The sequence below is a fragment of the Leucopleurus acutus genome (assembly GCF_964270905.1).
Source record: "Leucopleurus acutus genome assembly, chromosome: 9".
In the NCBI taxonomy this organism is placed as follows: Eukaryota; Metazoa; Chordata; class Mammalia; order Artiodactyla; family Delphinidae; genus Leucopleurus; species Leucopleurus acutus.
Window position 1 is genome coordinate 17,886,171 of NC_139144.1, and position 25,050 is coordinate 17,911,220.

The 25,050-nt window shown below is 37.3% G+C and overlaps 1 long non-coding RNA gene across 1 annotated transcript in view; it reads left to right on the forward strand.

Moving 5' to 3' along the window:
- Positions 1–25,050, forward strand: part of LOC309966681 — an 80,574-nt gene that overhangs the window by 6,736 nt on the left and 48,788 nt on the right. The gene's annotated exons all lie outside the window — the stretch shown is intronic.

Genomic DNA, 25,050 nt, shown 5'->3' on the forward strand with positions numbered 1-25,050 from the left:
GCATCCTCTTCTGCTCCCGAGTGAGTCAAGACAGCCAGGAAGGAGGCTTTCTTCTGCCACTGTGACTCACAGCACATGAGACTGAGTTGGTGCCCTGGAGCAGGGAACCACTGTACCCCCCCCTTACATGTGGACCTGATGTTAGCCAAGGCTGGTCAAACCACCAAATCCACATGTCAAATTAGGCCTTCGTCTTGCAAAGTTACTAAGAAGTCATACAGAGGTTATTGGCTATTCTTCCCAGCTATGTTTGTAAAGTTTTCACACAATGCTTATGTTGGCAAGAATCAGCTTCTATAAGATTCTAGTGGTAGCATGTGAGGAAGGGCCAAAATAACGGCAGAATATTGAGGAAAACAGTGTTTGCTATTATCATTAATTATTTTCAAAGAAAGTTTTCCACATTGCTTTTTTGACTTTTCGGGGTTTTCTTCGTCTTTTTGTAAGCCTCTGTAATCTGATCTTCTTTCTATGTTAAAAAAGGAATTCAAGTAAAAACATTGTTAGTAATTCTTAACTTTTGGGAGCACCATGCTGATATAAAATTTCTCCATAAATTACACTATCCATAAAAGTGCTTTTTTAAAAAAGAAAAGGAATACAAGCAGACAGCACTATAATGCTCAGTATTTGTTCTTAGTGAACTCATTCACTATTGCCAGGAACTGATAGAGTTAGTGAGGTATTTTTTTCTGTTTTTTTAAACAGATTTTTAAAAAATTAGTTTGTTTAAAAATTTATAGCAGTGATTTTGACCCTGCTGAAGTTGAAGCTAAAGGGATGGGGAATGGGGAAGAAAGAGACATGGAATGGGAGGCAGGTAGGAAAGGTGTTAACTGTAATGTAATTTTGTAAGATGGCTCCATGATCTCTGGGCCTGGGAGTTTTGTATTATTTTAACTGTGTTTTTTTTTTTAAAAAACAAAAAACATCTAAGACAATATTTACCATCTTAACCATTTTTAAGTGTACCATTCAGTAGTATTAATTATATTCACATTATTGTGCAACTGATATCTAGAGCTTTTTTATCTTGCAAAACTGTACCTCTGTACCCACTGAGCAACAGCTCCCCATCTCCCCCTCACCCCAACCCATGGCAACCACGATTCTACTTTGCTTCTGTATATATGACTACTTTAGATAAGTCATATAAGTGGAATCATATACTATTTGCCTTTTTGTGACTGACTTATTTCTTATTTCACTTAGCATGATGCCCTAAAGTTTCTTCCATGTTGTAGCATATGACAGGATTTCCTTCTTTTTTAAGGATGAATAATATTCCATTGTACGGATATACTACATTTTCTTTATCCATTCATTTTTCCATGGACATTTAGGTTGCTTCCACCTCTTGGCTATTGTGCATAATACTACAATAAATATGGTTATGCAAAATGTCTTCCATCCTGCTTTCAATTCTTTTGGATGAATATCCAAAAGTGAGATTGCTGGATCATATGGTAATTCTATTTTTTTTTTTTTTGAGAAACCTGTATACCGTTTTCCATAGTGATACATCATTTTACATTCTCACCAACAGTGCACAGGCTTCAAATTTTTCTGTATCCTCACCAACACTTGCCATTTTCTGAGTATATGTCTGTGTGTGTGTGTGTGTGTGTGTGTGTGTGTGTGTGTGTGATATCTCATTGCAGTTCTCTAATGATTAGTGATGATAAACCATCTTTTCATATGCTTGGTGGCTGTTTGGATATCTTCTTTGGAGAAATGTCTATTCAAGTCCTTTGCACATTTTAAAATTTGTTGTTGAGTTGTATTCTTTATATATTTTGGATATTAACCCTTTGTCATATATATGATTTGCAAATATTTTCTTTTGTTTTGTAGGTTGCTTTTTCACTTAGTTGATTATCTTCTTTAATGCGCAGAAGTTTTTAAGTTTGTCTTTTTTTCCCTTTTTTGCCTGTGTGTTGGTGTAATATCCCAGAAATCAATGCCAAATCCATTGTCATGATGCTATTCCCCTATGTTTTCTTTTACAGTTTTACAGATTTAGATCTTATGTGTAGGCCTTTAACCCATTTTGTTTTAATTTTTGTATATGGTGTAAGGTAAAGATCCAACTTCATTCTTTTGCATGAGGATCCCCAGTTTTGCCAGCACCATTTGTTGAAGATACTGTCCTTTCCCCATTGTGTGGTCTTGGCACCCTTGTCCAAGATTATATAACCATATGCGTGAGTGTTTATTTCTGACCTCCCTATTCTATTCCATTTGTCTATATACCTGTCTTTATGCAGTACCACACTTTTATGATTACTGTATCTTTGTAATGTTTTAAAATCAAGTATGAGGCCAACAACTTTGTCCTTTTTCAAGATTTATTTGGGGTCCCTTGAGGTTCCATACAAATTTTAGGATGGCTCTTCAATTTCTTTAAAAAGGTCATTGGGTTTTTCATAGGGTTTGTATTGAATCTGTAGACTGCTTTGAGTAGTATGGACATTTCAACAATATAAAGTCTTCCAATCTGTGAACATGGGATATCTTTTCATTTATTTGTATCTTCTTTAATTTCTTATAGCAGTGTTTTGTAGTTTTCAGTGTATAAGTCTTGTTCCTAAGTGAGTTTGTTCCTTAGTGCTTTGAGTGAGTCTGTTCCTAAGTATTTTGTTCTTTTTAATGTTACCGTAAATGGAATTGTTTCCTTAATTCCCTTTTCAGGTAGTTTATTGTTAGTGTATAGAAGCACAACTGTTTTCTACCTGTTGTTTTTGTATCCTGGACCTTGCTGAATTTGTTTATTAGTTCAAACAGTTTTGTGTGGGTGTGGGTATGTAATCTTTAGTTGTCTACATATAAGTATGTGTCACCTGTGAACAGAGATAATCTTACTTCTTCCTTTCCAAATTGGATGCCTTTTTTTCTTAACTAATGGCTTTGTCTAGGACTTCCAGTACTATTTGAATAGAAGTGATGAGGGTGGGCATCCTTGCCTTATTCCTGATCTAAGAGGAAAAGATTTCAGTTCTTCTATGTTGAGTAAAATGTTAGCTGCAGGCTTTTCATATAGGACCTTAATTATGTTGAACTGTTTTTCTTCTATTCCTAGTTTGTTGCATGATTTTATCATGAAAAGGTATTGAATTTTGTTAATGCTTTTTCTTCATTGATTGAGATGATCATGTAGTTTTTTTCTTCATTCTATTAATGTAGTGTTGATACACTACATTAACACTACAAATTGATTGCTTTTCATGTGTTCAACCATCCTTGCATTCCAGGAATAAACCTCATTTGGTCGTGGTAGGATGCTTTTAAAATGCCGTTGAATTCAGTTTGTTATTATTTTCATGAAGATTTTTATATCAATATCCATCAGGGATATTTGTAGTTTTCTTTTATTGCAGTATCTTTGTCTACCTTTGGGATCAGGGTAATACTGACCTCATAAAATGATTTTTGAAGTGTTCTTCAATTTTTTGGAAGAGTTTGAGGAGTATTGGTAATTTCTTCTTTAAATGTTGGTAGAATTCTGCAGAGAAACAGTCTGGTTCTGGGCTTTTCTTTGTTGTGAAGTTTTTGTTTACTGATTCAGTCTCCTCACTGATTATAGATCTGTTTAGAGTTTTAATTTCCTCATGATTCAGTCTTGTTTGGTTCTATGTTTCTAGAAATTTATGCATTTCTTATATACTATCTAGTTTGTTGGGTATATTTCTTCATAGTAGTCTCTTTTATTTTTATTTTTTACATAGTAGTCTCTTATAATCCTTTTTATTTCTGGAAAATCAGTTGTAATAGCTTCTATTTCGCTTCTGATTTTATTTATAAGGGTCCTCTCTTTCTTTCTTAGTCTAGCTAAGGGTTTGTCAATTTTGTTGTTTTTTCAAAAAAATTAATTCTTATGTTTTGATTTTTCTATTTTTCTATTCTCTATTTCATTTATTTTGGCTTTAATCTTTATTATTTCCTTCCTTCTGCTAAATTTTTACTTAATTTGTTCTTTTCTGGTTCCTTGATATGTAAAGTTAGGCTACTGACTTTAAATCTTTCTTCTTTTTTAAGTTCAGTGTTTACTGCCGTAAACTTTCCTCTTAGTACTGCTTTCACTGCACCCCATGAGTTTTGGTATGTTGGGGTTTTTTTCATTTTTATTTGTCTCAAGATATTGTTTTTTTCTTTTTTGACTCATTTATTCTTGGGTGTTGTTTAATTTCTGCATTTTGTGAATTTTCCAGTTTTCCTTTTGCTGTTGATTTCCACTTTCATCCCATTGTGTCCAGAAGAGATATTTTGTATAATTTCAGTCTTCTTAAATTTGTTAAAATTTATTTTGTGGCCTAACATGTGGTGTATCCTGGTGAATGTTCCATGTACACTTAAGAAGAATGTCTATTCTGCTGATGTTGGGTGGAATGTTCTGTATGTCTGTTAGGTCTAATTGGTCTATAGTATTGTTATTGTTCAAGTCTTCTGTTTCCTTATTGATCTTCTGTCTGGTTGTTCTATCCATTATTAAAATTGGGCTAATGAAGTCTCCTACTATTATTGTGTTGCTGTCTATTTCTCTCTTCAATTCTGTAATTCTGTTTGCTTTGTATATTTGGGATTTCTGATGTTAGCTGCATATATATTTATAATTGTTATGTCTCTGTGGTAAATTGACACTTTTATCTTTATAAAATATCCTTCTTTGTCTCTTGTGACAGTTTTTGACTCAGAGTCTATTTTGTCTCTTCAATTATGGTCATCCCTGCTCTATTTCAGTTACTATTTGCATGGTATGTCTTTTTCCATTCTTTCACTTTCAGCCTGTATGTGCCCTTAGATTTCAAGTTAGTCACTTGAAGAGAGCGTTTGGATGGATCTATTTGGGTTTTTTTCTAATCTTTTTAATCAATCTATGTCTTTTGGTTGGGGATTTTAATCTATTTACATTTTTAAAGTAATTACTGGTAGGGGAGAACCTGCTACTGCCATTTGTTAATAGTTTTTGATGTCTTGCAGCTGTTCTGTCTCTTTTTCTCTTGCTACCTTCCTTGTGTTTTTTTTGTAGTAATATACTTTGACTCCTTTTTCATTTCCTCTTATAGATCTTCTATAGGTCTTGTTTATGGTTACCATGGAGATTACATAAGACATCTTAAAGTTATAACAATCTATTTTAAACTGATAACAACTTAACTTACATCGCATACAAAAACTCTGCTTCTTTACATTTACACTTCCCAACTTTCTGTTATTGATGTCACAAATTACATCATTTACATTGTATATCCATAACATAGATTTATAATTATTTTAAATTCTTTTGCCATTTAAATTCTATTCCAGAAATAAAAGTGATTCATGTACCAACATTACAATACTTGAGGATTCTGTATTTGTCTCTATATTTACCTTTTCCAGAGAGCTTTATTTTTTTGTATATTTTCTTTAAATTTTTGTATATTTTACTTTAAATTTTTGTATATTTTCATGTTGCTGTCTAGTGTCTTTTTCATTGAAGTATAGTTAATTTACAATGTTGTGTTAGTTTCAAGTGTACAGCAAAGTGACTCAGATTTATTTATTTATTTATTCTTTTTCAGATTCTTTTCCATTATAGATTATTGTAAGATATTCAGTATAGTTCCCTTTGCTATATAGTAGGTCCTTATTATTTACCTATTTTATATAAAGGAGCATATATATGTTAATCCCAAACTCCTAATTTATCTCTTTCCCCACCCCCACTATCCCCTTTGTAACCATAAGTTTGTTTTCTATGTCTGTGAGTCTATTTCTGTTTTGTAAATAAGTTCATTTGTCTCTTTTTTAAAATATTCCACATATAAGTGATAGCATATGATATTTGTCTTTTTCTGTCTGACTTACTTCATTTAGTATGATAATCTCTTGTTTCCTTAATTTCTCTTTCTGATATTTTGTTGTTAGTGTACAGAACCAGCAACTTTACCAAATTCATTGATGAGTTCTAGTAGTTTTCTGGTAGAATCTTTAGAATTTTCTATGCATAGCATCATGTCATCTGTAAGCAGTCACAGTTTTACTTCTTTTCCAATTTGGATTCTTTTTATTTCTTTTTCTTTTCTGATTGCTGTGGCTAGGACTTCCAAAACTATGTTGAATAAAAGTGGCAAGAGTGGCATCCTTGTCTTATTCCTGATCTTAGAGGAAATGGTTTCAACTTTTTACTGTTGAGTATGATGTTAACTGTGGGTTTGTCATATATGGACTTTATAATGTTGAGGTATATTCCCTCTGTGCTCACTTTCTGAAGAGTTTTTATCATAAATGGATGTTGAATTTTATCATAAGCTTTTTCTGAATCTATTGAGATAATCATATGCTTTTTATTCTTCCGTCTGTTAATGTGGTGTGTCACATTGATTGCTTTACAGATATTGACAAATATTTGCATCCCTGGGATAAATCCCACTGATCATGGTGGATGATCCTTTTAATGTATTGTTGGAGTCAGTTTGCTAGTATTGTGTTGAGTATTTTTGTATCTATTTTCATCACTGCTGTTGGCCTGATGAAAAATTTTCTTTCTTTGTGATATCTTTGTCTGGTTTTGGTATCAGAGTGATGGTGGCCTTATAGAATGAGTTCAGAAGTGTTCCTTCACCTGTGAAGCCATCTGGTCCTGGACTTCCGCTTGTTGGGAGTTTTAAAATTACTGATTTAATTTCAGTCCTGGTAATTGTTCTGTTCATATTTTCTATTTCTTCCTGGTTCAGTCCTGAGAGATTGTACCTTTCTAAGAATTTGTCCATTTCTTCTAGGTTGTCCATTTTATTGGCTTATAGTTGCTTGTAGTATTCTCTTATGATCCTTGTATTTCTGTGGTGTTGGTTGTAACTTCTCCTTTTCCTTTATGATTTTATTGATTTGGGCCCTCTCCCTTTTTTTTTTTTTTCCTGAATAAGTCTGGCTAAATGGTTATCAATTTTATTTATCTTCTCAAAGAACCAGGTTTTAGTTTCACTAATCTTTTCTGTTGTTTTTTAGTTTCTATTTCATTTCTTTCTACTCTGATCTTTATGACTTCTTTCCTTCCACTAACTTCACATTTTGTTTGCTCTTCTTTCTCTAGTTGCTTTAGGCATAAAGCTTAGGTTGTTTATTTGAGATTTTTCTTCTTTCCTGAAGTAAGCTTGGAATGCTATAAAATTCCCTCTTAGAACTGCTTTTGCTGCATCCCATAGGTTTTAGATTGCTGTGTTTTCATTTTCCTTTATTTCTAGGTATTTTTTAATTCCCTCTTTGATTTCTTCAGTGACACATTTGTTGTTTAGTAGCATGTTGTTTAACCTCCACGTGTTTGTGTTTTTTGCAGTTTTTTTCTTGTACTTGATTTCTAGTCTCATAGCGTTGTGGTTGGAAAAGATGCTTGACATGACTTCAGTTTCCTTAAATTTATCGAGGCTTGCTTTGTGGCCCAGCATGTGGTCTATCCTGGAGAATGTTCCATGTGCATTTGAAAAGAATGTGTATTCTTGGGCTTTCAGATGGAATCCTCTATAAATATCAATTAAGTCCATCTGGTCTAATGTGTCACTTAAGGCCTGTGTTTCCTTTTTGATTTTCTGTGTGGATGATCTGTCTATTGATGTAAGTGGGGTGTTAAAGTCCCCCACTATTATTGTGTTATTGTCAAATTCTCCTTTTCTGCCTGTTAATATTTGCCTTATATGTTGAGGTGCTCCTATGTTTGGGTGCATATATATTTATAATTGTTATATCTTCTTATTGGATTGATTCTTTGATGATTATGTAGTGTCCTTCTTTGTCACTTGTAACAGTCTTTATTTTAAAGTCTATTTTCTCTGATAGAAGTATTGCAACTCCAGCTTTCTTTTCATTTCCATTTGCATGGAATACCTTTTTCCATCCCATCACTTTCAGTCTGTATACATCTCTAGATCTGAAGTGAGTATCTTGTAGGCAGCAAATATACAGGTCTGGTTTTCATATCCATTCAGCCAGTCTGTGTCTTTTGGTTGGAACATTTAGTCTGATTAGCAAACTAAAAGAAAAATATGTTGACACATGGTTAGACACTATTTTAATATTTTATAGGACTTAGAATTTGACCTCTCTGCCATGGAATTTGTTAGATACTTGGAGTACAGAATCATGTGGAAGTGTGGAAAAGATATTTTGACCAGTAGATGTCTAGTATACCTACAAATTTGAGCTTTTCACTGAAATTTCATTAGTCTTGCATGTTCTGATGTGTGTATGTGAGGTAGGTGTAGTGATTGCTGATGCTAAGAAATTGTCTATAATATCTGGAAGGATACTGGCAACAAGACTGCATTAATTTTATAGCTCCTTTAATCATGTACCACAAATTAAGTGGCCTTAAATAACAGAAATGTATTGTCTCACAGTTCTGGAGGTTAGTAGTCTGAAATCAAAGAGTCAGCAGGATCATGCTCCCTCTGAAAGCTTTAGGGAATATCCTTCTTTGCCTTCATATAGCTTCTGGTGGTGGCCACGGTCCCTGACATTCCTTGGCTTGCAGCGGCATCATTACATTCTTGGCCTCTGTCATCACATGGTGTTTTCCTTGTGTGTCTCTCTTTAGTTGTCTTCCTTTTCTTATAAGGACACTGGTCATATTAGATTAAGGAGCCATCCTACTCATCTAATTACATCTGCAATAACCCTGTTTCCAAATAAGGTCACCTTTGGAAGTGACACATTTGAGGTATGGGGGGTTATGACTTCAGTGTATCTTTATAGGACACACAATTCAACCCATAACAATGACTAAACCCAGTTGTAGAGGTACGGGAGTAGTAGTGGTCAGATTACCTAGAAATGTTATAAAGAACAAAGAACAAGACAGAAGTCCAGTTATAAGAATCAGAACAAAAGCTCAGAATGAAGCTGAGATCAAGGATAACTTACTGCCAAAGCAGACAGTTAGCAAAAGAGATAAGGCATTGTGGCTAAGGCTAGGATTTATTCTAGAACTATAATATTGGGGTCAGGTGTAGAGAGGGGATTACAGAAATTGGAAGCCAGATAGGTGCAGATAATCATTAACAGTTGTATCTCATATTTAGTGCTGTGAATCACTTTGTATAATCCTTTAAAGTTTTTAAACCATCTTTTATGTGCCAAGTCCTCTGGCAAGTAGCTGGACAGGTACAGTGACAGTAGATACAGTATGTCCCTTAGGACTATCTAGCATTTTGCCAAAACACACATATGGCATTTACAATTAACCCTTGAATAATAAGGGGGTTAGTGTCACTGACCCCAGGGCAGTCAAAAATCCATGTATAATTACAGTCAGCTCTCCATATCGAGATTCTGTATCTGCACATTCAACCAACTGTGGATTGTGTAGTATTGTAGTATGTATTTATTGGAGAAATCCACGTATAAGTGGACCAGCACAGGTAAAACCCATGTTGTTCAAGGGTCAACTCTACACACAAATGTTACTGATATGGGGGAATCAGACTGATAATTGATGCATAAAACATGTTATTGAATGGAGGGAAGGGATGAATTGATCTTGACAGGGAGGATATATGTTCTGTGCCCCTCAGCCCACCGCTCCTTTCCCCCACCCCGTTTTGGTTTCTGTTTTCCTCTGTTCCTTCTATGTTGATCTTGGCAAGCATGTCTTCCACCCTTACTGTCTGACACTGAACCCAAAGACACTGTTATAGACTAAATATTTGTGTTCTCCCCAAAATTCACATTGAAATGTAATGCCCGGTGTGATGGTGTTAGGAGGTGAGGCCTTTGGGAGCTGCTTTCATCATGAGGGTGGAGCCCTCATGAGTGAGATTAGTGCCCTTATAAATGAGACCCCACAGACATCCCTAGTCCCTTCTGCCATGTGAGGTTACAGTGAGAAGATGGCTGTCTATGAGGAAGGGGCTGTCACCATACATCAGATCTACTGGTGCCTTGATCTTGGATTTGCAGTCTCCAGAACTGACAGAGAAATTTCTGTTGTTTATAAGTCAACCAGTTTATAGTATTTTGTTGTAGCAGCCCATATGGACTAAGACAGCTTCTTTCATTCTTTATTTCTGCTTTGGTGTTTGCTGGCTAGACGGAAAGAGGGAAGGAAGCTGGGAGGGAGGAATAGACATTCTCAGTGTACCAGTGAGAAAGTGGGGTGGGGAGGGAATTATTTGGAAAACACACAGAGTAACGCTGAAATATAATCCTGCCACAAAAAGGCCGTGTGGCAAAATCACCTTCTCAACCTTCACTGTAATTAACTTTTCAATCCTGCAGGCTACTAATCAACTCCTAACTCTAAGGAAAAAATTATTGAATTTAAGCATGTTATGACTTAGGAAAAATGTAATTTTAGTGGTTGACTTGCATGTATACACTTTCTCCCAATCAGCAAAATGGATAGATCAACTGATGCACTTTTTTTCTATACTTGCCTTGTCGTAAGAACCACTTGGGGCAACAGTTAAATGTACAGATTTTTGCCCCAGCCACAATGCATCAGCCTCTCCAGGGGAAGGGCTCCGAACATCTATTTTTAAGTTAAGAAGAATCTCATGATCAGGCAAGTTTGGAAACACTGAGCAAACATGGGGAAATATTTCGGAGAAGGAAAATAATAGTGCACTCAATTTATAAATATCATAACATGCATTTGGAAATAACTATCCCATTGACTAAACATGTCTTTTAAGTGAGGAAAATCCAGGTGAGATCTTAAATCTTTTCTAAGTTTGAGGAGGATGATTTTTCAGATTCGCAACACTGAAATTTCCCCTTTGCCTCATCTTCTATAATAATATCATCATCATCATGAATTGCCCAATCAGTATCTTTTTTTTTTTTTTTTTTTTTTTGCAGTACGTGGGCCCCTCACTGTTGGGGCCCCTCCCGCTGCAGAGCACAGGCTCTGGACGCGCAGGCCCAGTGGCCATGGCTCACGGGCCCAGCCGCTCTGCGGCATGTGAGATCCTCCCGGATCGGGGCACGAACCCATGTCCCCTGCATTTGCAAGCAGACTCCCAACCCCTGTGCCACCAGGGAAGCCCTCAATCAGTATCTTTTAACTAAATGAGAATTGTAAGTAATTGCTTATGAAACACTATGTTATTATTTGTTTTTAAAAAACAGTTCTGTAGAAATAAAAGGAAAATTAATCTGCCTTTTATATGAAGGGAAGAAATGGTGGTTTTTTGAGCACTTATCAAGAAGCGTATGCTGCTATGCCATATAACTGTTTTCAAATCAGAGCAAAGTTTCCATTTGACTTATGGGGAAGCAGATTTAGAAAAGCAAAGAGGCTTTCTCATGACCACAGTGTATATGGTGGACCAGTATACCAACCCAGATAATTTATTAAGAAAGCTAAGTCAGTAATTAAGCAGAGATGAAAAGTTTGAGAATTCATGTTGTATTTCAAAAATAAATCTGCCATAACGTATACAAGAAAGAAAAAGCTTATAAATGCTTCTTTTAACTCCAAGAGAATTCACAGTGCTTTTGTATTGGCAGTTGTATTGTTTATAGTAACATCAATGAAGTCACAGACAGTGGGTTGACTTTACAAGGGTGATGAGTAAGTTTAACTAGAGCAAACAAATAATGAATCAACACAATTTCCCACAAAACAATACAAAAGCAAACTGTAGGAAAATTTCTTGAAAAACAAACTCATGTTTTTATGTCAAAATATAGTATAATGGGACTTAAATATTCTTCAGTGGTTCATCTGCTCCAGGCTTCTTTGGTGCTTGCCAGCAGGATTCAGTTCCTCACTGGCTGTTGTACTGAAGGCTCTAGTTTCCCCTGGCCATTGGCCAGAGGTTGCCCCCAGTTCCTTGCCACGTGGGCCTCTCAGACATGTCATTTAGGCCCACAAAAGAGTCTGCTAACAAGACAGAAGTCACAATTGTTGTAACCTAATCAATGGAAGTATTCTACTCATTAGACCCAAGTCATTCGGTCCAGCCCACACTTAAGAGGAGAGCATTACACAGGGTGTGGATACCAGGAGGCAGGGATTGTTGGGGGTCATCTGGAAGTTGATTTATGGCCTAAGGTCTCTATAGGCATCAACCCAGAAGCATCTTTCTTTCCCCTTTGCCTTAAGATTTCTCTGTTTTCTACCACATCTCAAGAAAATCTTTGGACTAAAATACATTAAGCCAAGGAATTTGCAAACATGTCAGAAGAGAGAAGAGATTGCCTCAATATAAGCAAAATTTTGGTTCTTAGATAGCTATGAAAATGATAAAATTACAGAAGCAGCAGAAATTCTAGAACATGATATTCATCCATCCTGCAGTGATTTTAGTACAGATCACACAAATTTGTATAAAGAGCACATTTTTTTGTGTTTTCAATAGGAATGTTTTTAGTTCAGGCATGCTCTCTCTAGTTCCTCACTGGCCCCTTCCACTGCTCATGGGCATCGTACAACCCTGGTTGGTTTCTTACCTTAATATAAATAACTAGCCTGGCACCAAATCCTTTGAGTTGGAACTCCTTGTGATATAAGGTACCACTTGTCAAAAACTTCTGTGATTTTGAGGTCCCTCCATTTCCCAGTTTCTTAATGATGGAGTCTTTTAGAAATGCTTTAATGCTCTGAAAGAGGATTAGCGTAATAGAGGAGCAGCATATTGCAGGACAGCATATAACTTTCATTGTTTGCTTAGTATGGTCAGTCAGCAAACCCAGATAGCAGATATTTTAGGCTTTGCGGGCCATATATGGTTTCTGTCACCTATTGTACGTTTATTTTGTTTTGGTTTTTGTAACTCTTTAAAAATGTAAAGATCCTTCTTAGCTCCAGGATGTATGAAAACAAACTGCAAGTTGGATTTGGCCTGTGGTTGTAGTTTTTCAACTCTATTAAAGATTTGTTTAATGAAATTTTTTTGATGTTTAAAAATTGAAGTACCATAATCCTCAAATTTGAGACACAGGCACATTTGTTACAAAGAGTGATTCAAATTTACTTATTGAATGTAGTTAATATTTTTTCTTTATATTAACTAAATATTAGTTGAATATAAACTATAAGGTAAATAATAGTCCACCTGTCATGCTAGATACTTGGTAGGCCATTTTGATTTGTAAAATCTCTGCAGGAAATTTAACTGCATTACTTCTGTTATAATTTCATCCTTTTCATTTTTCTCTACACTTTTTTGTGAACTTGTTATTAATAAGATATTGGACCTCTTGAATCTTTTCTATCACATTTTCCCACTCATCTTTGGTTTTTAGTCATACTTTTGGGGAGAGTTCCTTAATTTTTATCTTTCAATCCTTGTATTAACCCCTAAAAAGTTATATTTCTAAGAGTCCTTTTTTGTTCTCCAATTGTTAATTTTCCATAACACTCTGTTCTTGTTTTATAGATGCAACATATTCTCTGATTGTCCTGAGGATATTAATTAAAGATAATAGTTTTGAAGAAAACCTTAAAAAAACACCCAGGGCTGTATTTTCCTATTTTCATATCTTTCTTACATATGGGAGATTTTTCTCAAATGTCTCATAACATTTAATTTCCATTAATATTTCATAGTGAGACTCTGAAAAGCAGATTGGAAGCTGTGTGGTTTAGCTCAAGGACTGGTCATTCATTGACTCTTTTGCTTATTTCAGCAAATACCATTTGTAGAGGTATATCCCAAGAACCACTAAGTTCTTCAGAAAAGAAACTGCCAATCTCTTGCCCATGGTGAGAGATGGGAGGAGCTTAGCTATCACTCTTCCATGCATAGTGTGGGAAGGAGGGTGGAAGAGTTAGCTGTATACAATTTTTGTACTGTCTACAAAACTTCAATTTTGCCCTGTGCCTCCTCATCACTTTCCTCTGTACTTTGCACCTCCTAGTCCTGAGCCCCTCCTAGTCCTGGCATGTGAACTATCACTCTTCATTCATTGTGGCCATGGCTTCCTCAGCATCATTAAATCCATATATGTTTGGTTTTCTAGAAATTGAGATTCTTCCTCTAGCCGTCCCCCTTTTCATGTTCTCTTTGTATCTGTCAGTTTACATCTTTTTTTCTCTTTAATGTTACTTCTAGGAGGGTGATTAGATGAACAGTTGACTGATTCCATATATTTGGAATTAATTAATTTGGATTCATCTTGTATTTAGTAATTTTATTGGAATATATCCTTTAGTAATTATATTAAATGCAGTTTGAAGTTAGTAAATTTTATTACTTGTAGTTACTTAGTTTACATAATAGTTTTTGGATCTGGGAAAGTCAAAAGACATTCTTCTAAGGGCTTAGAAGATAGCACTTCATTATCTGCTTGTATCTAGTGTTACTTGTGAGATACCTAATTTCAGTCTGACACCTGTTAGTTTATAGATAATTTTTGGTTGTTAGCTGCCTGTCAACAAGATCCTGAGAAGTTTTCCCAACTTTATAGTAGGAAAGTATTCAAGCAAATAGGAAAGTTGAAAGCATGGTGTAGGGAATACCCATGTATCTGCCACCAAGGTAAGCATTTAGCCATATTTGCATGATATTCCCCTCTCTATATGTGTGTGCATTCTTTTGCTTAACCATTTGAAAATACATTGCAGCCATCATGAGTTTTCATCCCTAATATTAACATACTTTTTTAAAGAATAGGGTAGTCTTCTATTATCCACAAGCCTCTCATTACATCTAGGAAAATTAATACTTATCATTTTATAAGTAATATTTTTTATTTTCTTTTTTTCTACATTTTAGAATTTTTCCTTGATGCTTCGATATTTTTCTTTAATGTATACCAAAGTTGGAGCTTTCTATATAATTTCTTTTTAATCTCCTCTGTTTAGCACTTAAGCAGTTTCTTTTAATCTTACACCAAGCCCTTTTTAGTTCTAGGATTTTCTTAGAACTAAACTTTCTTCTTTAATTTTCTTTTTTTTATATTATGTACCACTCTCTCCCTTTGCTCTCTGTGCTGTCTTCCTCTGGAACTGCTTCTGGAAATTCTGGACATGCTTGCTATGTCTCTTATCCTTTCTTCCATGTTTTCTGTCACTTGGTTCATTTAGAATTCATTTAGGGAGAACTCCTCAGCTTAATCTTTCAGCTCACCAATTTGTCTTTCAGCATTGTTTATTTTACTGTTAATCCAATCTCTAGAGTTGGATCAATTTTTAAATTTTGTAGATCTCTTAGAGTTTTTGATGTATGCAAAATCTTCCTGAACCTCTCTGCAGGGGAGGTGTCTCCATTTATACATTTTCTATAGCTTCATTTAGTTTGCTCTATTACCTCTATTACTTTATCGTTTTTCCTCAAGTGTACGGTGATTACAGGTTGTGTGCTCATCTTTATTTGTGTTTCCCTTTTAGCCCTCTGTGGACATAGTATGTTTTTACTATAGTCTTTCTCTTTTGATTCTGAGGAAGGGACATTTCTTGTTTCTTCAAAGCTAGTTTCTTTATGTTGGGTTTTTCCCACTCTCCTTATGTTTTGCCAACATGACACCAACCTGATTCTTAGCAGAAATCCCCACTACTCTTTCTTGCACAGATACTACTCCTGCCTGCTCAAATGGCATAGGTCCATCTCCGTGAGTTACTGGGGCTGGATCCCTAAGGAAGTGTAGATGCCTCTCAGGATTAGCCTCCTGAGGCGCAGTAGGAGAAGCAGTTATCCATTAATTCCTGACCCCCATTGGTTCAGTGTCCCCCCACTGTTTGCTAAAGCTCCAGAGCTTCTAGGCTGCAGAGGCATGTGTGCAGAGTGGTCTTCTGTGTCCCGTGCTGCAGCAACAGGAAACCCTGGGCAGAGAGCATGGGCACTTGAAGTGTTAGTTGTTAGTATGACATGAGACAAAGTCTTCAGAGAGCTGTTTGCTACAGCCATGGAATCAAGGGTGTGACTGAGAAGGTCTAAGACAGGCACTAGTGGCATATGATACAGAAAAGGAGGTAGGAAATTTCAGGCAAAAGATGTTAGACAGACTCCTTCTGGAGTCATAGTCCTTGTGAGACACAGGAGGAACTTAATAAAAGCAAAGAGAGATCCCGCTTGCCGTTACCTGTTATCTGGCTTTACAAGGACAATGGCATTCAAATGAGCCTCACAACACTTCAAACCTGATTGAAAGGAAAACATTTTAGGCAAAGCTATATAAACATCACACCAAACCCTCTTCCCATTGCCTCTTTTTGACATTGGCTTCTAATTTCAGAATCCACCTAACACTGCCATAATTCACAACATGGCAGTGAGAAAGTGGACCATCATAGGATGATGTGGGGGTCGCTAGTAGCACATGCTGTCTTCACCTACAGCAGGGACTTTGTCCTTGAAAGTCTCCCGTAGTTTCCTTTAGCTCTTTACTCGTGATTTTCGGCATCTTCCCACAACTGCTAAAGGATCTGGACTTTACCAGACATCTCAGAACAGAATATATATATTTATCTCCATGAGGGGAAATTATTCTTTGACAAAAACTATGGGTGAATTTTTGCTGAATAGCTTCATTTTATAGAAAAAGAATAACAGAGTAACAGGGCTTCTATATAATTGAATCCTGGAGGAAAAAAGGGAAAATATTATGAGAGGAGATTTATCTCTAACTCCCACTATTTATGGACAGCTTCCACAATCACAATTTCTACCAGATATTCCCCCTTTAAAGCTTCCATTTCAAAGACAAAAACAAAAAAGGGAAAAGTTATTGCATGAGCAAAGGCAACTAGGGGAGAAATAGTTTTAAGAATCTGGGAAATATCCATTCCATGTTGCTGTAGCAACGTCAAGTTTGAGACAGGGGATTGTGACATTTATAGCTGAAGGGGTAGGCAAGGGTTAGATCATGAAGAAGTGTCACGATAAGTTGCCCAGACATTATTCTATAGACAATAATTGGTGAGTATTAAATATAAGCATGATGTAATCACTCTTCATCTAAGAAGAGTGATTGGGAGCTTTGTGGAGAATGAATTCGATGGGACAAAAGCAGCAGCAAAGAGAGTATGTTGTCATCTTTTTTTTTTTTTTTTTTTTTGCGGTACGCGGGCCTCTCACTGTTGTGGCCTCTCCCATTGTGGAGCACAGGCTCTGGACGTGCAGGCTCAGCGGCCATGGCTCATGGGCATGCGGAATCCTCCCGGACCGGGGCACGAACCCGTGTCCCCTGCATCGGCAGGTGGACTCTCAACCACTGCACCCCCAGGGAAGCCCTGTTGTCATCTTTTGTATCTCCAAGAGGGTTATGATGGCAGCCTGATGCCTGGCAGTTTTAGTGCAGATGAAGGTTCCAGAGACCAGAATATTTGATATATAACAAATGACTAAGTTAAGGATGTGATATAAAACAGTGAGGGAATAGAGAGCTAAAAGGAGACACCAAATTTCAAGCTTTAGTTAAGGTGGCTGTTTAAATAGGCAGTGGATATTGGACATTCTTTTTGGTGTTCTGAGACCAATTTCCAATGTGTGGATGGGGGGTTTCACCATACATCCGACAATTCTCCAGACACTAGCTGGATGTCCTACAATTCAACTGAATTCTGACACTGTCTACCCAGAGACAACATCAGATTCCACAGGTTAAGAGTTCATTCCTTCTAGACTGCCCCTCTTCTGCCCCAACACCCACTACTTCAGATCCCCAATTGCAAGCCCAGGTTGTTACCTGTGCTTCTGACCAACCAGCTACAGACCGGACCTCTTTCTTGGACTTCACATGCTAGTCACAAGTCCAGTTGTGACCTGTACTTCTGACTGACTGGCTGTGCATTATGTTCCCAAAACCTCCTCCTTGGTTTCAACCAACTTACTATAGCTCTTCACAGAACTCAGAGAAACATTTCGCTTACTAGATCACTATTTTATGAAAGGATATAACACAGGGACAGCCAGATGAACGAAATGCATAGGGCAAGGTATGGGGAAAGGACACAGAGCTTCCATGCCCTCCCCAGGCACACCACTCTCCCCAATCTGCACATGTTCACCAACCCAGAAGCTCTCCAAACCCTGTCCTTTTGGGGTTTTATGGAGGCATCATTATATAGATATAATTGATTAAATCATTCACTATTAGAGATTGATTCAACCTTCAGCCCCTCTCCCTCTCCCTCTCCTCGGAGGTGGGAGTTGGGGTGGGTCTGAAAGTTCTAACCCTCTAATCACATATTGGTTCTCCTGGCACCAACCCCCATCCGTAGGTGCCTCCAAAAGTCACATAACAAAAGACACCTTTATCACTCTCAACACTTAGGAAATTCTAAGCATTTTGGGAGCTGTGAGCCAGGAACTGTGGACAAAGACCAAACATGTATGAGATATATATTTTGGTACTCGGAATGACCAAATATATTTTCTTATACATCATAATATCACAGGTGTATATATGGGTTTTGGGAAGAGATGCAGGGTAGTGGGAAGAAACTAGTTTAGAAATACTGGGTTTAGGTTCCTCTCAAAAATTAATAATCAGATCCAGCCAGCTAGTGAAAACATGTCTTCAGATCTCAAGAAAGGGAGGGAGTTGAGTTGAAAATAAAAATTTGGAAGTCAAAAGCATAGTGATGATAGTTTAAAATGACATAATTTTACATATTTTTGGTTGGTCTGTGTTGAAGGCAGAGAACTGAGAGAAGAATCCAAAATTTAAAAATATGTGAGAGAAAGAGATTCCACTTACAGAAATGGAAATACAAGTAAGAAATTATTGTTACTCGATTTTATTCCTATTTTAGGAATTCTATTCCTATTCACTTATAGGAATAGAAATAAGAAAATAGTGTGTCTTGGATAACAAGGGCAGAACAAATGTTTAAAATGTTACTGAGTCCAAGCTCGCTCTGCTCACTGCATGACAGGCCAATAAATCGGAGACAAGGTGTTGAGGCAAGGAATATGACTTTATTCAGAAATCTGGTAGACCAAGAAGATGGCAGACTAATGTCTCAAAATAACCATCTTATTGGGGTTTGGATGCCAGTTTCTTTTATAGCACAGAAAGGGGAAGGAGATGAGGAAATAAAGGAAAAAGGCCATAAAATTTGCAAATATCCCCTGGAATGGGCAGCCTCGGGGAGGGGTGTGTTAATTTCTTCTTTCTTTCGGCCATCCACAGGTAGACAGGGTCCAGATGTTTCCCTGAACAAAGGCACTTTGGTTTAACATTCAAACAAAGGGGCAGGGTCCCCCAAGGCAGGCCATTATGTATAGACAGTATCCTTTTAGTGAACAAAGGTTACAAAGGAAGCAAAGGTTAAAGGAAAAGAAACAGATCCAACATGTAGTCAGAACTGGCTCTTCCCTGTTACTAAAAGAACAGGATGAACAATGCCAAGTAAAGTGGAGAGATCTGGTAAGAGAGCAACTGAAAATGACTATTAAATTTGGTGAAAATGTTATTATGGACCCCAAGAAGAGTAACTTCAGTGGAGTGCTGAGAGTGGGAGCCATTAATTCAACAGATGAAGTACAAATGCTTGATAAACTAGTCTAGACTGGTCTCTTCTCCCTTATTAATCTGAACTTCAGAGAGGAAAATGTTGCTCTTGAAGAATTCAATTCAGGGGAAGGTATCTGTTCTTATTTTGTTTTGGGAAGGGCAGTTAAGAAGTAGGGCAGAAGAGGTTACATTTATAAGGGAGACAGTGAATGATTGAAGGGAGTGTGAAGGCTCAAGGGCTGAGTGGTTGGTCGACACGTGACATAAGGAGAACTTAGACCACAGGAAATAAGGTAAAAATGGACCGGTGGAAAATATATTTCTAGATAGGGTAGAAAGTTCAAAGTGAAAACAAACACACAAAGAAACAAGCAAACAAACCACTGAAAATGTTAAGCACAATCTCAGTAGAAAGTAACATTGAGAAGATGTGTGAGAACAAGAAGCTGGGAAACTGGAAGTTGGATTGTGAATTTAATGGCAGAGAAGTTATGGTTTAGATTTACAAGAGTCATTGAATGGAATGGAGGGGAAAACTTCCATTAGCTTGCAAGAGTGCAGTTAGGAGGTGCCTGTGGCTTATGAAGCCAGAGTCTCAAAGTGTGGTTTCATCAGTTTGTGAGGTTGTGTGTCTTGCTCCAGCAGGCCCAATCCCCTGCATAGAGTAGGAGAAAAAAGGTGGATTATTCCTTGTCTTTTATCCAAGGGTCAGGGAATATGCATAGTGGGTGAGGCAGGAGGATAGGGTGTAAGTAAACTGAGGTGCTGGTGGAGAGCAAATCAAGCCTGAGGTTCAGGGTAGGTAGTAAAGCTGCTGGTACAAGGGCGCATATGCTCAAGTGAGGGGGAGATGAGGAACTAAGGAGGGAGGTCTGTGGGGTAAAAACGAGGAGATCCTCTGAGAAGTGGAAGGTTGTGGTGAGAGTACAGGATATTGGAATCTATGTTTCTGAGGCCTAAACTGAACCAGTCTGGTCTTTGGGCTTAAGGACAGAATATGAAGACCCAAAGGATTATTTCTACCACATTTAACTATCTCTTCATCAATGCCCCAGATCAGTACTGAGGTAAAAAGCAGCACAGTGGTTATTGACTCACAATTTTTCTGATTCCCACCCCTTTCATCTTATTATTTAAGGGAAATCTGGTTAAAAGCAGCAATCTATGGGAGCCTGGGGAGAGCTGACTATGCAGAAGAATGGGAAAGCTAATCTATTAGACATTCCCTCAATCACCACTCAAACATAATGTGATTATGAGCAATCACTGGTGGGGATATTTGCAAGGTGGGAATACTGTACCGCAGGAAGTATCATATTATATACTTGCTTCAGTATATTTTAACAAAATGCTATGTGATGGAATAATCTGATACTAGGTACAGTGTTTAAAGATACGTCAAAGAGGATGACTTAGCTTAGAGGTTTTGAAGCACTATGGAAAAAATGGAAATCTTGGGCTATTCTCATTAACTACTGTGGATAACCACTATATTTCCCAATCTGCAAAGTATGCAAATCGTAGAATATTCACAAAAGTGTCTTTGGAAAATGTCAACAAGGAAATAGTTAAATGATTTTTCTTCCAGAACAGATTATTAGAGTTCACTTTGGTTTTCCATTGTAGCCTTAAATATTATCACCTACAACTCACCCAGAAACTAGAGTACACTGTACCCTATTTCTGTTTTGGTTACATGTCTGTTATCTTCATGAACTTTTTTCAACCTCAAAAGCATGTGACCTTAGAATCCCAAAAGAATAGAAATCATCATAATGTTCTTTTATTCTTGGATCACTTTATAATATTATTAGGATTTTCTAGGCCATTCCTTCAAGATTGGTGCTCTGACCTTAGAGGGAAATAAGGCAAAAGCTTAACAACTGAAACAAGATCCATTGCCCGTCTAAGCAACTTTTTAACATATCTTGAACTGGGCTGGTGAAGTTCAGTAATTAGCATCATAAACACATAATTTTCTTTGCTGGTTTAGAGTGTTTATGTACTCTATTGGTGTAAACTTTTTAAAAAGTCAACCCTTGTACTTAAATTTTCTATCCCATCGGCAAAGTTTAGCTGAATTGGGCCTAAAACGTGCCTTCTGATAGAATGAGGTATCCTCCAAATTATTGACACCAAACTCTGTCACTCAATCAATGGTATATACATTTAGAGAAAAGATACTGTGTGACCAGTCAGATGTAAGTGTTTAATTATTCAGAAACACAAGAGCACAGCTTGCTTTGACTTATTGTACAACTTTCCGGCTCCAACAAGACCTCAGGCAACTATGTAATAGAAGTTCTAACCAACTTAAGTATTTGTTTGTTTGTTTTTTAAAGAATAAGGGAAAATAAAGATTGAAAATAAAAAATCGAGTTGAAATCCTTCTCAGCACCTTAACCATCTCAGGATCACAGAAGGATGGAGATGCAACCAATAGGATGGTAACAAGATGAACCCAAACCAACAGAGCATAACAGGAACTGACTAGAAAGCTGGGGATGGACGTTTAGAACCCTTGTCTGCATATGTAGTTAACTCCACACACAAAAATTCCTTTGTTTCAGTTTTTATAACTCCAAAATTTTAGTCTTGCTCAATTTATTTTTTACAGTGCTCAAAGGACACATTCATTTACATATCCTGTCCCACACCTCACTCGTTGGGAGTAATCTGAATACTTCTCTGCCCGCTCAATTCCCACAACCAAAGATAACTTGGTAATATAGTTTCCATTCAAAGAAGGGAGGACATTCAATGAAAGAGGCTATAAAATGTGCATTTCCCCAGTTCCCAAACTCAGGTATCTTCTTTGTAAAATCCCATGGGAAATTTATCCAGTGAGACCGAGCTATTGGCATAGTGAGCACTGAGGCAGAAATGTTGTTTCTGAAGGAAAATCCTCTCCTCAGACTAATTCAGAAAGGGAGGGAGAGCTCTAATGTTTCTCTGTGGTTCTGTTCTGCTTTACTGCACTTTGTAATAAACTCTCTGGTCAAAAGACCGAGTTCTGATGAAGTGGCACAAAACTGCGTGTCATCCCACAGCCTCAGAAAGGAGGTCTCTCTGTTTTTGTTTGAAGCATACGAAAACATGGGATCCCATCACAGTCTTTGAGAATTGAAGTATAACAACACACAACTGATGTTTGAATTGCCTCTAAACCACAAGAGAATAGCCACAATTCCAGCAACTTTCCTTCTTAGTTCCAGCCAAGTGTTCTAAAAGCTGTATCCTGGAATTATAATGTGGAATATCATTCATTTCGGGAGGGAGAGGGAGGGAATGGTTTTAGAAGACAGTGACTGATTAGTTTTAATGCAGTATGGGATAATAGAAAGCGCCTTAGACACGAATTTTAGCTTTTTTCCCCACCCAAGTAACTAACTCTTCAATTGAGGTCAAATCACTTGGAGTCCTTCATTTAACAAATGAGAGGATTAATACTGAATGCAATGAGCTTCCTTATACGTCAGCGAAAAAAGTCAAAAGCTTGAATCTCATGATCTATAGACTTTCTATAATTCTAAACTTTTCCTTTTTGCTTTGGAAGGGATTCCATCACTGACGTAAAAATTATTACTTAATACCCTCCGTTTTAAAGATAAATAACCTCTCAGAAATGATGTTTCTTAATTTATAGGGAAATTAATCAACACTGTACTAATTTAAAAAAAAATGGTTTCCTGGCTAATTACCTCTAGAACTTATTGACAAGAAAGGATGTGCAATTCTACTTCCTGGAAGATTTTAGAGACTAAGATACAGGCACTCCTCAATCACCCTGGGGTAGAGTAAATCAAATCCCTAATTAGCTATGGTAATAACGCAGCAGGACTCAGAAATCAGGTAATAGCCATCACTTGTTGCCATTGATGTTCACTAGAACAATTTCCCCACTCCCCCAGAGGGCTGGCGCTGGCAGGGTAGGGTTAGGATAACCAGAACCAAACCTCAGGGAAGGCAGGCAGTTGGGAAGCAATAGAAGATGATGCATAGTTTATTTCAGCTTTGATTTTGGGTTGTGCACTTCTCTCTTCTCTAATTAGTTGAGCGTTGACTATATATCTATAATACTATATGTCCAGGACAAAATGGACAATTTATCAGTGTTGTTTCTGGTATGATCATGTCATGATCCTCAAATCCATCTTCAGCATTTTCTTCATATTTACTCTTCATCTCTAATCTCTACTTAAAGATACAGAAAATATTTCCATGAGAAAGAACATTGGCATACAGTGGAATTAAAAGACAGACTTTTTTACTGAATTTGAAACTTTATTTAGATATCATTTATTGTTCAATTGCATGCATCCCTAGCATAATAATGACACTAATTATTTGTTAACAAGAAGGGATTTGGGGAATCATTCTCTTGACATGAGATGCTGAGTATGCTTCACAGAGTCAGTCCACATCCAAGTCTCTGAAACCAAAATGTACGGCTTTAATCCTACAGGGTGTCTTAATCCATGCAGAGTAATTCTCTGAGTGTAGAAAGATTCTCAGGGATTAAGGTTGTAGCTTGTTTTTGCAGTAAGGTTAGGTGTTGTCACAAAGAAATGCTACTCTTCCTTGAATAAAAATGGGGATGGTCACTGGGTCAGAGATGGAGAGGAAGTTCTTTCACATTGGAGGTTGGTTAAAGAAGATGGGAGGGAGGAGAGGCAATTCTGAGCAATTGCATGGCTGAGACTGAAAATCCTTCCAAATTTGGCCACTTTGCGGATTAAGTATGGATCTTGTACAAATGGCTGTAAATGTAGACTAAAATAGGCTCAGGCCTGCATAGAACTACCATAGTTGACAATGACACCACGGAGAGATTTCTTCTTCCTGTGGAGAAACTGCTGCCAGATAAATGATGGATGGCAGCGGTGCTTGTAGGTCACCAAGGCTCTCTGCAGCGGTCACCAGCCACAATACCGGCCTGGGGCTCAGCAACAACAGTGTGAAGCAGGAACCCTACCTGGGTGGCTGTGTTCCCTACGTTTCAACAGTGACACCATGTGGCAGCAACTGTGAAAAAGAATGGCCTCCGCCACTGACGGAGCAGGTTTTCTGGTTCTCTTTGGTTGGAGTAAGCATCCCGGGGAGTTTTGGTGTTCTCAGAGGAAGGAGAATCCTAGGGAGAGAAGGGCAAGGATGACTGCAGTCTGTATGGACCAAGCCACTATCTGAGAGGGAACCAGTACTTCACTCCTCATCACAATGGAGAAGGAAGAGAAGTGCTCATCTACTGTCTCCCTGCAGAAATTATCTTCTCACTCAACAGGGAAAATCAGGACTAAGCAACTTGAGGGCTCTGAAATATTTGGTATGAATGGCAAAGCAAACCAAACTACATCTCAAGCCAATCACCAAATAACCTCTCTGAAGCAAAAGCCTTAGAGTGGAAGCTAAAACTTGGACTTTGCCTCAAACCTACTTGGGGTTAAACACAGTCCTGCCACTTACTGTCTATGACTTTGGAAAAGCTATTCAACCCTGGGTCTCTCTTTTCTTATCTTTGTATAATGGGATGGAAACAACATACTTCATAGAATGATTTTGAGAATTTAATGCATGAATCTACAGAAAGTGCTTAACCCAGTGCTGGAACCAGTCAACTGACATTTGCTGGACATTATTATTTTTTACCTTTTTATACTGTGCTGCTTATCTTGC